Raw genomic sequence first — 13077 nt, 5'->3', positions numbered from 1 at the left:
CGAGAGCGAAGAGGTGCAAACGGCGGACAATGTGTCTGTCGTTCGAACGGTCACTACTGATGCAGCTGGAGAGACCGCTCCGTCGAGTACTCAACTGGCCACTCGGCCTGAGGAAGCCGAGTCTTCCGATGACGAACTCCCATTGGTTGAACGCAAATGCCGCCGAACAGGCACACCAACCCGCTCGGCCACCTCAGTCGTTCACGTGTCCGAGCGGATGGACGATCCTCCTCCACTGGCTCCAGCGACTGTGGAAGCGCTGTCTTCTGACCGGACCTCATCTCAAGGAGATTGGCCTTCCGACCCCGTCGCTGCTTAACCTCTCAACTCGCTCCCTCCGGTTCCACGGGTAATCAAGCGATCTCTTATTCGCTCTGAGCCGGTCAGCCAGTCTTCTGCCCCTTCAGCGTCCGCTCAATCTACCCCAGGCCAGCGCAGGACTATCAAGGCCTTACTCCACCTACCGACAGAGGAATATTTATAGATGGTCGAACAACCGACGAGCCCCGAACACTTAATAACCATCCGGGGACCCCTCGCGAACGTCTGGGAGGAAGCCCGAGCGTGCGTGGCTTTGATGCCCTCGGGGCTGCTCGACAATAACTATCTGCAACAAACCACCGGGGTAACTTTTATCACAAGCCTTCATTTCTTCCTCTCTGTTCGGTATTGACTATTTCCCTTTTGATCTAGTTGTAGTATTGGGTGGAAAGTATAGCGTTATGCCACCGCTTAGAGCCATGCATTTCTTCCTCTCCTTGAAGAAGAGTTTAAAAAGCTCAAGGTCTCTGGTGGGGCTCCCCCTCAAGGCCCTTCTTATGTCGAGCTGAAGGCTAATCTGGATAAGACCAACAAACTACTAGAGGCTGAGCGGTACAAATCTTCGGGCCTGCAAACTATGGCAGATCGGCTCGAGGCCCAAGTAAAGACTTATGATAAAAAGATCGACTTGGCTACCTCCATGAAGAATAGAGTCATCACCGACCTGGAGGCAAAGAATGTCGAGGCCCGAGCGCTCGAGCAGATGGTCAAGAAGTTAACTGATCTGCTCACCGCCGAGAAAGCGGGCCTCTCGGCAGAGGTGGTCACTCTCCAGGGCGACCTGAAGACCCTTCAAGAGGCACTCGAGGCCTCCCGAGCCGCCCTAAAAGAATATCAGGAGACCGAGCCGAGTTGATTTACTGTCATGTAGCAAAATTACATCCACTCGGAGAAATTTGTTGAAAAAACTTGCGCTCGGCTCGTCCATGCGTTCAAGTTGGCTATCACCGCCACGGCTGACTATCTAAAGACAAAAGGCCGGCTTCCTGAGGATTTCACTATTCCTGTCTGTGATCATATTGATCTTCTAACCACGATTCCGGATGAGATTTTTAATTATTTAGAGTGAAGTCGTGGATGTGTACTGGCCGTTTGGCCTATTTCACTGTGTGTACTTGTCGTTCGACTTATTTTGATCAATGAACTTTTTTGGCCAATCGCTATGTGTATTCGAGCGAGTTGTCTGATTCGTGCGAGCCTTCGCCTCTTGATCTTCGAGCTACCGCTCGGCAGTCGAGTACAAGACCCTCGCTCTTCCGTAAGTCCCGTTAGGTTTATGCGGTGCCAAGGCTGAACTTTATGGTTGTCGTTCGACAGTCTACGAGCCGGGGGGTTTACAGTCGTCGATTCGACTCTAGAATTTAACGTCGCCGCTCGACGGTTTTCGGGTCGAGGGGTTTATAGTCGCTGGTCCGACTCTTGAATTTAACGTCGCCACTCGACGGTCTTCGGGCCAGGGGGTTTATAGTCGCCGGTCCGACTCTAGAGTTTAACGTCGCCGCTCGACGGTCTTCGGGCCGGGGGGTTTATAGTCGCCGGTCTGACTCTAGAGTTTAACGTCGCCGCTCGACGGTCTTCGGGCTGGGGGGTTTATAGTCGCCAGTCCGACTCTAGAGTTTAACGTCGACGCTCGACGGTTTGATGAAGTGTAGTCGTTCGGCGAAAACTGGTTATACCCTTGTGTTTCATGAATTCCTTCCTACGAGCAAAGGATACCGAAGAACGAAAATACACTTAATGAATTACATTGACACACCTTTCAACCAGCTCGGTACGGCTGGAGATGGTTAGCGCTCCATGGTCACTCTAGTTGTCGTTCGTCTTCGTCTTCAAGGTAATAAGTGCCCGATCGGAACTTTTCGACAACCTTGAAGGGCCCGACCCAGGGAGCCTCCAGCTTGCTCACATCGCTGACCGGATTTACCTTCTTCCATACAAGGTCGCTGACCTGGAAGGTCCTGGGAATTACTCGCCTGTTGTAATTCTGCTTCATTCTCTGCCGGTACGCCATTAGGCGGACGGCTGCTTTGGCTCGCGCCTCGTCTATCAAGTCCAGCTCCAGCTGCCTCCGCTCGGTGTTACTCGTGTTGTATTGTTGCACCTGATCGGATTCTACTCCGACCTCTACGGGCACGACAGCCTCTCCTCCATATACTAAGTGGAAAGGTGTGACCCCCGTTCCTTCCTTAGGGGTAGTGCGAATCGCCCACAACACGCTTGGGAGTTCATCTACCCAGCTGTCACCGATATGGTCGAGCCAAACTTGAAGAATCCAAAGGATCTCCCAATTGGCGACCTCGGCCTGCTCGTTGCTTTGGGGATAGGCTACAAAGGTGAAGTGTTGCTGAATACCGTATCCCTCGCACCATTCTCGAAGCTGTTGTCCGACGAATTATCGTCCATTGTCGGACACAAGCCGGCGTGGAATGCCGAACCGACATATTATGTGTTGCCAGATGAACTTCTTGGTCATCTGCTCGGTTATTTTCGCCAAGGGTTCGGCCTCGACCCATTTGGAGAAGTAGTCCACCGCCATAAGTAAAAAATTCCGTTGCCCGGTCGCCATCGAGAAAGGTCCCACAATATCCATGTCCCACTGGTCGAACGGGCAGGAAACTGTAGACGCCTTCATCTCCTCAGTGAGTCGATGGATGGAGTTGTGATATTTTTGACAGGAAAAGCAAGTGGCGACGGTCCGAGCGGCATCTTCCTGGAGGGTCGGCCAAAAGTACCCGTCTAGCAGAATCTTCTTCGCCAATAAGCGGTCACCCGGGTGTCCTCCACAAGACCCTTGACGTACTTCTTGTAGTATGTACTCCGCATCCTCCGAGCTGATGCATTTTAGCAATGGTCGAGCGAAAGCCTTCTTGTAGAGCTGATCCCCGATGAGGGTGAACCGTCCGGCTTTCCTTTTCAGCAACTGGATCTCTTCCCGATCGAATGGCGTAGCTCCCGATCGTAAAAATTCCATTATGATCGTCCTCCAGTCGCTCAGGAATGTGAGACCCTCCATTCTGTCAATGTGAGCCACTAAGGCTACATGCTCAATCATTTGTTGGATGATGATCGGCGTTATTGAATTTGCAAGTTTGGCCAATTCATCCGCTCTTCTTGAAGGAAGATCAATAGAATACCAATACCACTCCCGAGCTGAGTGGATGACCCATCCACATATACTCTCCATAAAGTTTTGGGCTAGGGATTCTGCACTTCTGTGATGAAGTCCGCCAGTTATTGTGCCTTAATGGTCGTGCAGGGTTGGTACTGGATATCAAATTTACTAAGCTCGGTTGTCCACTTAATCAGCTGTCCGGACGCCTCCGGGTTGAGGAGAACTCTTCGTAGAGGGCTATTCGTCATGACGTTTATCGTATGCGCAAGGAAATAAGGTTGAAGCCTCCGAGCGGCGAGGACTAGCGCGAAGACAAGCTTTTCGAGGCCAGTGTAACGGGACTCAGCATCCTTTAGAATATGACTCGGGAAATACACGGGTTGTTTTTCGCCGTCCTGTCGTACTAACACCGAGCCTACAGCATGCTCGGTCGAGGATAAGTAGATGCGGAGCGGCTCGCCGATGTTGGGCTTAGCTAATACAGGCAAAGAGTTTAGATAAACCTTTAATTCCTCAAATGTCTGGTCGCATTCTCCGTCCCACTAGAATTTGGTGGCTCGGCGCAGAATCTTGAAAAAAGGCAAGCTTTAATCGGCCGTTTTGGCGATGAACCGTGATAAGGCCATTATCCGACCGGTAAGGCGTTGCACTTCCCTCAAGTTTCTGGGAGGCAGCATGTCCTGCAGTGCTTTCACTTTGCTGGGATTCGCCTCTATGCCCCGCTCGGTAACGATATACCCCAGAAAGCGACCGCTCCTTGCTCCGAACAGACACTTTTGGGGATTCAGCTTGACTCCATACGTCCTCAGCGTCTGGAAGGTTTCTTCTATATCTGCACAAAGGTTGGCCGCCCGGATTGATTTAATAATTATGTCGTCAACATATACCTCTAAGTTTCGCCCGATCTGTTTCCGGAACACCTTGTTCATGAGCCGCTGGTATGTGGCACCAACGCTCTTCAGTCCGAACGGCATTACGATGTAACAGTAGGTGTCGTCCGCCGTAATGAAGCTTACTTTCTCCTGATCCTCTCGGGCGAGTGGTACTTGGTGATAACCCTGATAGGCATCCAGCAAACATATCAGCTCGCATCCAGCGGTCGAATCCACCATCTGGTCAATTCGGGGCAGAGAGTAAAAGTCTTTCGGGTACGCCTTATTCAGATCCCGGAAGTCGATGCAGACCCTCCACTTATTGCCCAGCTTGGAGACCAGTACTACATTCGCGAGCTAGCTTGGGAATTGCACCTCCCGTATGTGGCCGACTTCCAGGAGCTTCTCCACTTCCGCTCGGATGATGACGTTCTGCCTCGCACTGAAGTCCCGCTTCCTCTGCTTCACTGGCCGAGCGTCCGACCGGACGCGGAGCTCATGATGCGCGACGCTTGGTCGGACACCGGGTAGCTCGTGAGTTGACCATGCAAAGACATCGTGGTTGTGCCGCAGGCAACTGATTAGCTCTTCCTTCTGATTCGTCTCCAGGTCAGAAGCGATGAACGTGGTGGCTCCCGGTTTGCCATCCTGGATCTGCACCTCTTCCTTTTCTTCATAAACTAAGGACGGAGGCTTTTCGGTTGTGGAGTTTTTACCTCAAGGCGCGGCGCTTTCCGAGCGGACCTCGATTTAGCTCGGACCATCTCCACATAACATCACCGGGCGGCCAGCTGATCGCCGCGGACATCTCCCACCTTGTCCTCGACAGGAAATTTAATCTTTTGACAGAAGGTTAAGACGACTGCCCGGAACTCATTGAGAGTCGGTCGCCCCAGTATCACATTGTAGGCGGAGGGGGCATTGACCACAATAAAGTTCGTGGTCCGCGTCCTCCGCAGCAGCTCCTCTCCGAGCGAGATGACTAACCTGGTTTGCCCGACCGGCAGAACCTCATTGCCAGTAAATCTGTACAGCGGGGGTTGTCATAGGCAGCAACTCGGCTCGGTCAATTTGCAGTTGATCGAACGCTTTCTTAAAAATAATGTTGACCGAGCTACCTGTATCAATGAAGATGCGATGAATAGTATAATTTGCTATTACCGCCCGGATGATGAGTGCGTCGTCATGTGGTACTTCAACTCCCTCAAGGTCTCTGGGACCGAAGCTGATCTGAGGGCCCTGCACTTGCTCCTGACCGCAGCCTACTTCATGAATCCTTAGTTGCCGAGCGTGTGACTTTCGGGCTCGGTTTGAGTCACCGCCTGTTGGTCCACCCGCAATGATGCTAATCTCGCCCCGAGCAGTGTCACTCTTGTTTTCTTCCTCCCGAGCGGACGACCTCACTCGCTCCTGCGAGACTCGAGGATTGGCCCTTCTTTGATGATGATGTTGTCATTCGGGGGACTCCATAGCCACCCGTCGCCTTGTACTCTGGTGTCGATGGTGTCGATCGGGCGAAGGTGATCGGCGTCGATAGCTCCTCGGCGCCGGGTGAGCAATCGAGCCAAGACTTCGACAGTCATGGGTGTTGTGGGTGGCTGGCTGGTGAAGCGAACAAAACATGGGAGTTCATACCTTCCCCTTTGGTTTGGGTCGATCGGTCGCCACATGTTGGACGGTGTGCGGCCTTGTTTCCTGATGAGGGTGCGTTCCCTCGGCACGAGGTCCTCTTGGTGGCTAATGATAGGCCATCGGCTTCCTCTCGGCCGGAACTGAAGGCTCGGATGGGGTTTCTTTCCTCCTGGCAGCCTGAGCTTCTTCTATGTTGATATACTCGTTTGCCTTCTTCAACATGTGGTCATAGTCGCGGGGCGCCTTTCGGATGAGTGAGCGGAAGAAATCTCCGTCGACCAAGGCCTGAGTGAAGGCATGCATCATTGTCTCGGATGAGACTGTGGGGATATCCATGGTCGCCTGGTTGAAACGCTGGATGTAGGCTCGGAGGCTCTCTCTCGGCCCTTGCTTCATGGAAAATAAGCTAACACTGGTCTTCTGGTAGCGTCGGCTGTTGGCAAAGTGGTGGATGAATGCCGCTCGGAATTCCTTGAAACTCTGAATTGATCCGTCTGACATCCTCCGGAACCAACATTGTGTGAAGCCGGATAGGGTGGTGAGGAAGACCCTGCATTTGACTCCGTCGGTGTATTGGTGGACAATAGCGGCATTGTGAACTTACCGAGATGGTCGTCCGGGTCGGTTGCGCCGCTGTACTCCCCGATTGCCAGTAGGGTATAGTGCCTCGGGAGCGGGTCCTGTAAGATTGCTTCGGAAAATTGGCGATTAATCCGCTCGGGAGATGACTCGGTCTGAGGTGCCTTGCCCTTCTTAACATCCCGAGGGGGGGGGGGGGGCTTCATCAGATGACCCCTAGTTGGCTTGAGCTAACTCGGACGGGGTCTGGAACAGGGCCCGATGGAAAGGAATAGGGGCGGGCGACACGTCTCCTGGTGTGCCAGTCTGACATTTATTCTGTGCCCAAGTGGAGTATTGCTCCGGTCGATCTTCTTGGGTCGCTCGGCCGTCCGACGCCTAGGTCGCCTGCTGCGCCATCCGTTCGGCTAACGCTTTTTGCTGTTGCTCCACTATCTTTGTCGCTCGCGCCTGGATGAGCAAGTCGAGTTCTTCGGGAGAGAGCGTCACGGTATGTGAACGTCCAACTTCCTCCATCTTCTCGGCTTGGATTCAGGTGCGTTCCCATAGACGGCGCCAAATTGATCCTATCCGAGAGTCGAGTCGACGGGCGCTGGGGATATAGCGCTCGCTGCTGTCTTTAGATGACCTCCAAGATGACGTAGACCTCCGGCGAACCTGCAATAAAGCCGAGCCGGGAAGGGGTCCCCGGCGACGACCCTCCGACGCTCAAGTCAGGCACCGGTGAAATAAAGTGGAAGCAGAGTAACGAAACTATAGCTATAGTGAATAATCACTACAGTGAATTAGAAGATGTGTTGTTAATTTTCATTTGTTGCATCATGAGAGTTATTGGATTAAGAGTATACAAATTGTCAACCAATGCATCAGAACAGATAACCACCCTATTTTTCTAAACAACCATTTCGTCATCAAAAGCAGCAGAATATCCGTCCATAAATAATTTAGAAACTGAAATTAAGTTCTTTCTAAAACATGGTACATAAAGACAATTTTTCAAAATCAAAGTTTTATTCCTATCAAAAGATAAATAAACATCTCCCACTACAACAGCTGTCACATTCGTAGCATTGCCCATCTAGACGGTGATCTCCCCTTCATGTAGTCCTCTGGTTTCCTGGAACCCCTGTAATGAATTACAGACATGATCAGTGACTCCTGTATCTACACACCAGGTACCGGTAGATAACACCGCTAAACATGTTTCAACAACTAGAATAAGATATACCTTTATTGTTCTCCTTTCTGTGAGACAGTCCACCTTCCAATGTCCAGATTGCTTGCATGTGAAGCATTTGCCTTTGGCTTCTTCACACCTACCTGCGGCCCAGTCCCTTGAGGTCGAATCACTTTCTTTGCCGAACCAACTTGTTTCTTCTTCTTCTTTCCGCCTTTCAGCTTAGAGCCAGAAACATTTTCAGCAATGTGAACTTGAGAACTTTGACGAAATAGCCCTTCTGCCGCTTGGAGTTCTGTTAGAAGTTCCGCCAATGAATAAATCCTTTTGTTCATATTGTATTTCTGGCGGAACTGCTCAAAACTCTTGGACAACGTTTGGAGAATGATATCGACCTGGGTTTCCCCATCGATTTCAGCTCCAAGGACTTCCATCTCATTCAAATGAGCCATCATCTTGAGGATATGATCCTTTACGGGTGTCTCCTCAGTCATGGTGGTCGTCATTAAGTTTCTCATGGCCTTCTGCTTGGCAGCTCGATTCTGGTGTCCAAAGAGTTCCTTGAGATTGAGCATCATGTCATAGGCAGTGAGTAGGGCCTGATGCTAATGTTGCAGCATATTTGACATAGAAGCCAAAATGTAACACCGCGTCATCTCATCTGCCTTGACCCATTTCCTATGTCTCTCTATCTCCTCTTTACTAGAATCCTTATCAGGCACGCTAGGACATACCTCAAAAAGTATGAACTTGTATTCTTCAGCAGTTAAGATAATATCCAAGTTTCGTTTCCAATCAATATAATTTGGACAAATAAGTTTGTTTTCTTTTAAAATAACAGCAAGAGAATTGAAAGCCATTTTGAAATCCTGAAAATTACAAAATATTTGGTCAAAATTTTAGAATTTAAAATAATATTGATTCCTCAAACAATATAATTTAAATTCACTAACACCTCAAAACACCGTGAATTTCTTATGCCACGATAGTATGAACGTATACTAATTCAAACATTTGTAAGAGGAGGTTTTACCCATTAATTTTATTATCTTGTCAACTTAACTTTATGACAAATAAAATTAATAGTTGGTTCATCTTCGGTCACACAAATAATAGCAGTGATTTCGATGAGGAGGATACTATTAAATGCACCTAAGTGTATACCATTACTTGATACTTAGTCCATTAATTAAGATTGTGCCCCTTCAGATGGAAAAGATCACACATACCTAAATAATTTCCTATAATCATCCATAGAGGAAGTTTAATCTAGTGATCCGCAAACAAACTCATCCGATATGGAGGAAGACACTTAAAGTCAACGTGTAAGTTTGAATGCATCACTTACAAACCAGTAATGGAGATCGTGGAATTTATTTAAATAATCTCTCTCCCACTTAGTTATTTAAATTGAGGAATTTTAACATGCACACACATCACAGCACATAAACACAGCATCACAGCACATAAAAACAGCATATAAAGGCAATAAATATGAAAATAAAATTTTCAACTATTATGGACTCATCCAATGTTGTCCTCCAATATGCGCCTCATCCATCGTTGTCCTCCAATATGCCGCCAATGGATCAAGCCATCGTGTCTATCTTGCTTCCTTCTTCACCGTGCCTTCGGTCCTCAAAATAGCACCACGCATAGCAAGGATACAAGCCGCAAAAAAAAAAAAAAAATTACATTTATCGATCCTACATTACACAAAGGAATTTATATATAATCTAGATCGAACAGAATGTAAAAAAAATAATACGGCAACCGACTGTATTTAATTATTATAATCATGCACACAAAACAACCTTAATATGCCCGAGGGTTCAAATCACACACAAACATACAAAGTCATAATAGTTGGACTTAGGACGTCTGCAACCACAGAGTTAATCTTTCTTGCACATCCTACTATTATCCGGCCTAAATTTATATATGAGCAGTGCATAATTTAACCGAAAACCAATCACACAGAACCAGAAAAATAGCTCTGATACCACTTGAAGGCGCTGGAATTCTGTTCTGTTTAAATTTCCCTGTACAAAAATTGTACAACTACAGAACTTTTCCTAGCAACCCGCATGTTCGATCAGATATGTGTTTGATCAATCAAGCAAGTTTTTGATGGATCAAAGCACACCTTGATCGAAGTACAAGATTGCTAGCCTCTTATGTTGATATTCAAAATCAATACAAAGAAAACTAAACTAATTACGTAGCAGAATTAAAGAACTAGTTATACCTTTCCTTTGTAGCTAAAGACCTCTTGATCTTCTGCTGTATTCCTCTCCTCTTCTTGGACGTCGTGTGGGTGACGATCTACCAAGACAACAACCACCCTTCCTTTCTCTTCTTTCCAAAACCGCCGGCCACCAAGGAGTAGAGGAGGAGGAATCGACTACCAAGGAGGAGGAGGCGCCGACCACCAAGGAGGAGGCGTCGACCACCAAAGAGGAGGAGGCGCCGACCACCAAGGGAAGAGGACCGCCGACCCTAGGAAAATAAAGAAGTGTCGTTGGCCCTAAGAAAGCAAAGAGGAGGAGGTGGTGACGAAAAACCAAAACCAACAACTCATGGATGGGTGAATGTGAGGCTTTATATAGAGGTTACAACAGGGACCTAGAGGAGGAATTGGTTTAGGTCTCCTGATGGGCTTGTGCTTCCTATGTTCGGCCCGAACATCCAACTCAAGTCCATCAATAATAACTCATACAACTAAAGGGTTATTATTGAACTACCGCACCAATCCCATATTACAATATGGGGGCATTCTTATCATGAGTGCGTTAATCTCCCCGTGTTTAAGATATCGTATGTTCGTTAATTAATTGAGTTACTGACAACCTAATTATTAATATCTGATTTCAAGAGTAGTACCACTCAACTTTATTATCATGCCGGAGTAAGTCCACCTGCAGGGTTTGCATGATAATCCTTATAAGCTCCTCAAGAGAACATCATCAACCTAAATAATTAAGACACAGATTTCTTCTATAATCAACAACACACCATATAAACAGTACTATTTCCCAACTCATCGGGCCTATTTATTTAACGAATAAATCTCAAGACAGGTTAATATTAAATTACACTACAACCGTTATAATGGTTTGTCCCAATCTATCTTGGTTGTGAGCTACTATTTATAATTTATAATGAACCGATAACATGATCTTTTGTGTGGCACCACACACTATGTTATTTACATTATAAATTAAATGGACAACTGCATTGTTATATATATAAATATAAAATGCAAATATTTGACCAAAGTGATTCTCATTTCAAAATATTTCAAAGCAGATGTTCATACAAAAGCTAGGCTTATAACATACATCCCAAAGTGATTCTTAAACTCGTCATACGAGTTCTGAGATTTCAGAATATTTTTAAAAATTTCTAAAATTCCATTAAGATTATTCGTCCATTAAACTCTATTATTTTATTACGGTATTTTACATCCTAAGTGATTATTTAGCTGTCTACTTGAAGTTCTGATCAGTGTCTACTACTTTAACATGTTTTCTATTGACTATAGGTGATTCAATTTATGGAGCTTAATTAGGAAAACGACATATTAAAATGAATAGATTCTAATGAAAATTAAAATTAAAAATAAAGTGGAATCAACGAGATCAAGTTGTTACGTACATTACTTAAAATCAATTATATCATAAGAGGACAACTCACTTCGTCAGATAACGTGCAATCCAAGTAGATCATCGGTTCATTTGTTAATTTTAGTGAATATTTAGTAGATTTGTTGTTCAAGCTTTTGAGAGGCCGTAAAATTAAATGCACTTATAACAAGTTGAAATTTTATAGTATTTTAGAACCAACTTGAGAAAGAGCTTTGAGAACCTGATTATAAATTCATAATGAATTTAATTTGATTCGTATATACACACTTTGTAAAAATAACGTTCCATTTTATTTCAATACAAATCTATGCCATAATTGCAAATCAAACCAAACAATTAAATAAAGTCTTCCAATATATACAAACACATATTAAAATAGAAAGATATTTATTGGCGTCTCTTACAACTATTTAGATTTAATGTTTTCTAACCAATAACTTATGAATTATACTATCTTTTAATCTTAATTTAGACAAAATTTTAATTAGGAATTTATTTATTTTCTTAGAAAAACTAAACTAAATCAATTTATTTATAAATGTCTCACCCAGGGGCATACCCTCTCTGGATTTTTTTTTTTTAAAAGATTAATAGTATATATTTGAAAAGCCCTCACTGTTATTTTGATAGATCATTCATCATTATTTATCGTTAGAAGATTGAAATTGGTTACATATTTGAAAAATTCTTGGCCTAAGCTATCCATTGGTACCATTTTTATAAAAACAAATATCGTGAGTTGGAATGTTAAATATTAAATTTTAAAAATAAAATATATAATAATAAATGGATAAATTAAATATAGAACACAAAATGAGAGCGCTAAATTAAAATTTGATCGGGTTTGAACTAGATATAACACGTAGGCATAGAGATAATGATTACGTTAATTTAAATTGGGATTGATTTGGTCGAGTTATGACCAAAGTAAATTTAAGGTTTAAGCGAATTCGATCAATTTAAAATGAATGATGATAATTTTGAGAAAATTTTATCTTACGTTTTTTTTCTCTACACTATCGCCTCCGTCGTGTCATACGCCATCACCTCTATAGGAATGCTAAATATTATGAAAAAATGATATCACAAATAATTTTTTGACTTTAAGACATAGATGAACTCTAGAGATTGATGGATCGTTGTTTTAATTAGAATTTAGAGCTAAGGTCGAAAATTTTAAGTTTAAGACTATTTTTGGCTCCTTAAATTCAAAATTCGATTTTAGATTGTGAAAATCGACCCGTACTAATATTTAAAATTTTTGAAAATAGTCCCTCATTTAAAATCCTAGCTATGCTACTGCACCCATACTAAGTGTCCTTCAACGCCGAGCCCACAAGGAGGTGAAAGGAGTAAATTATGGTGACTAAGCGACCTCACTAAGTGGGAAGAATTTTATTACTCAAGAGATTATTTTCTCAAAGATTTATTCTTTGCTCCATTGATAATTTATTATCCAATTACCAATTCGATTATGCTCGCGGGGTCAATTTATTTATAAATGAATCTTATACCAATTTAAATTAAATTTTGATTCATTTATTAATTATGTTAGATTAGAATTTAAACCAACTAGGATTAACTAGTTCATTGAATTAGTAATTAAATACAAAATATAAGGACAAATCTAGGAATTAGAGTCGGGGAGACTTCAATTTAATAAGGTGAGCTGGCTTTGGATATGGAAGGAGTGAGCTTTAGCGAATTAAGTAAAAAATTTAAGTAGATAATAATAAT

This window comes from Zingiber officinale, chromosome 4B, assembly GCF_018446385.1.
Source record: "Zingiber officinale cultivar Zhangliang chromosome 4B, Zo_v1.1, whole genome shotgun sequence".
Classification (NCBI taxonomy): domain Eukaryota; kingdom Viridiplantae; phylum Streptophyta; class Magnoliopsida; order Zingiberales; family Zingiberaceae; genus Zingiber; species Zingiber officinale.
The sequence above is the reverse complement of the archived record's forward strand: the minus strand, read 5'-3'. Positions refer to the sequence as shown.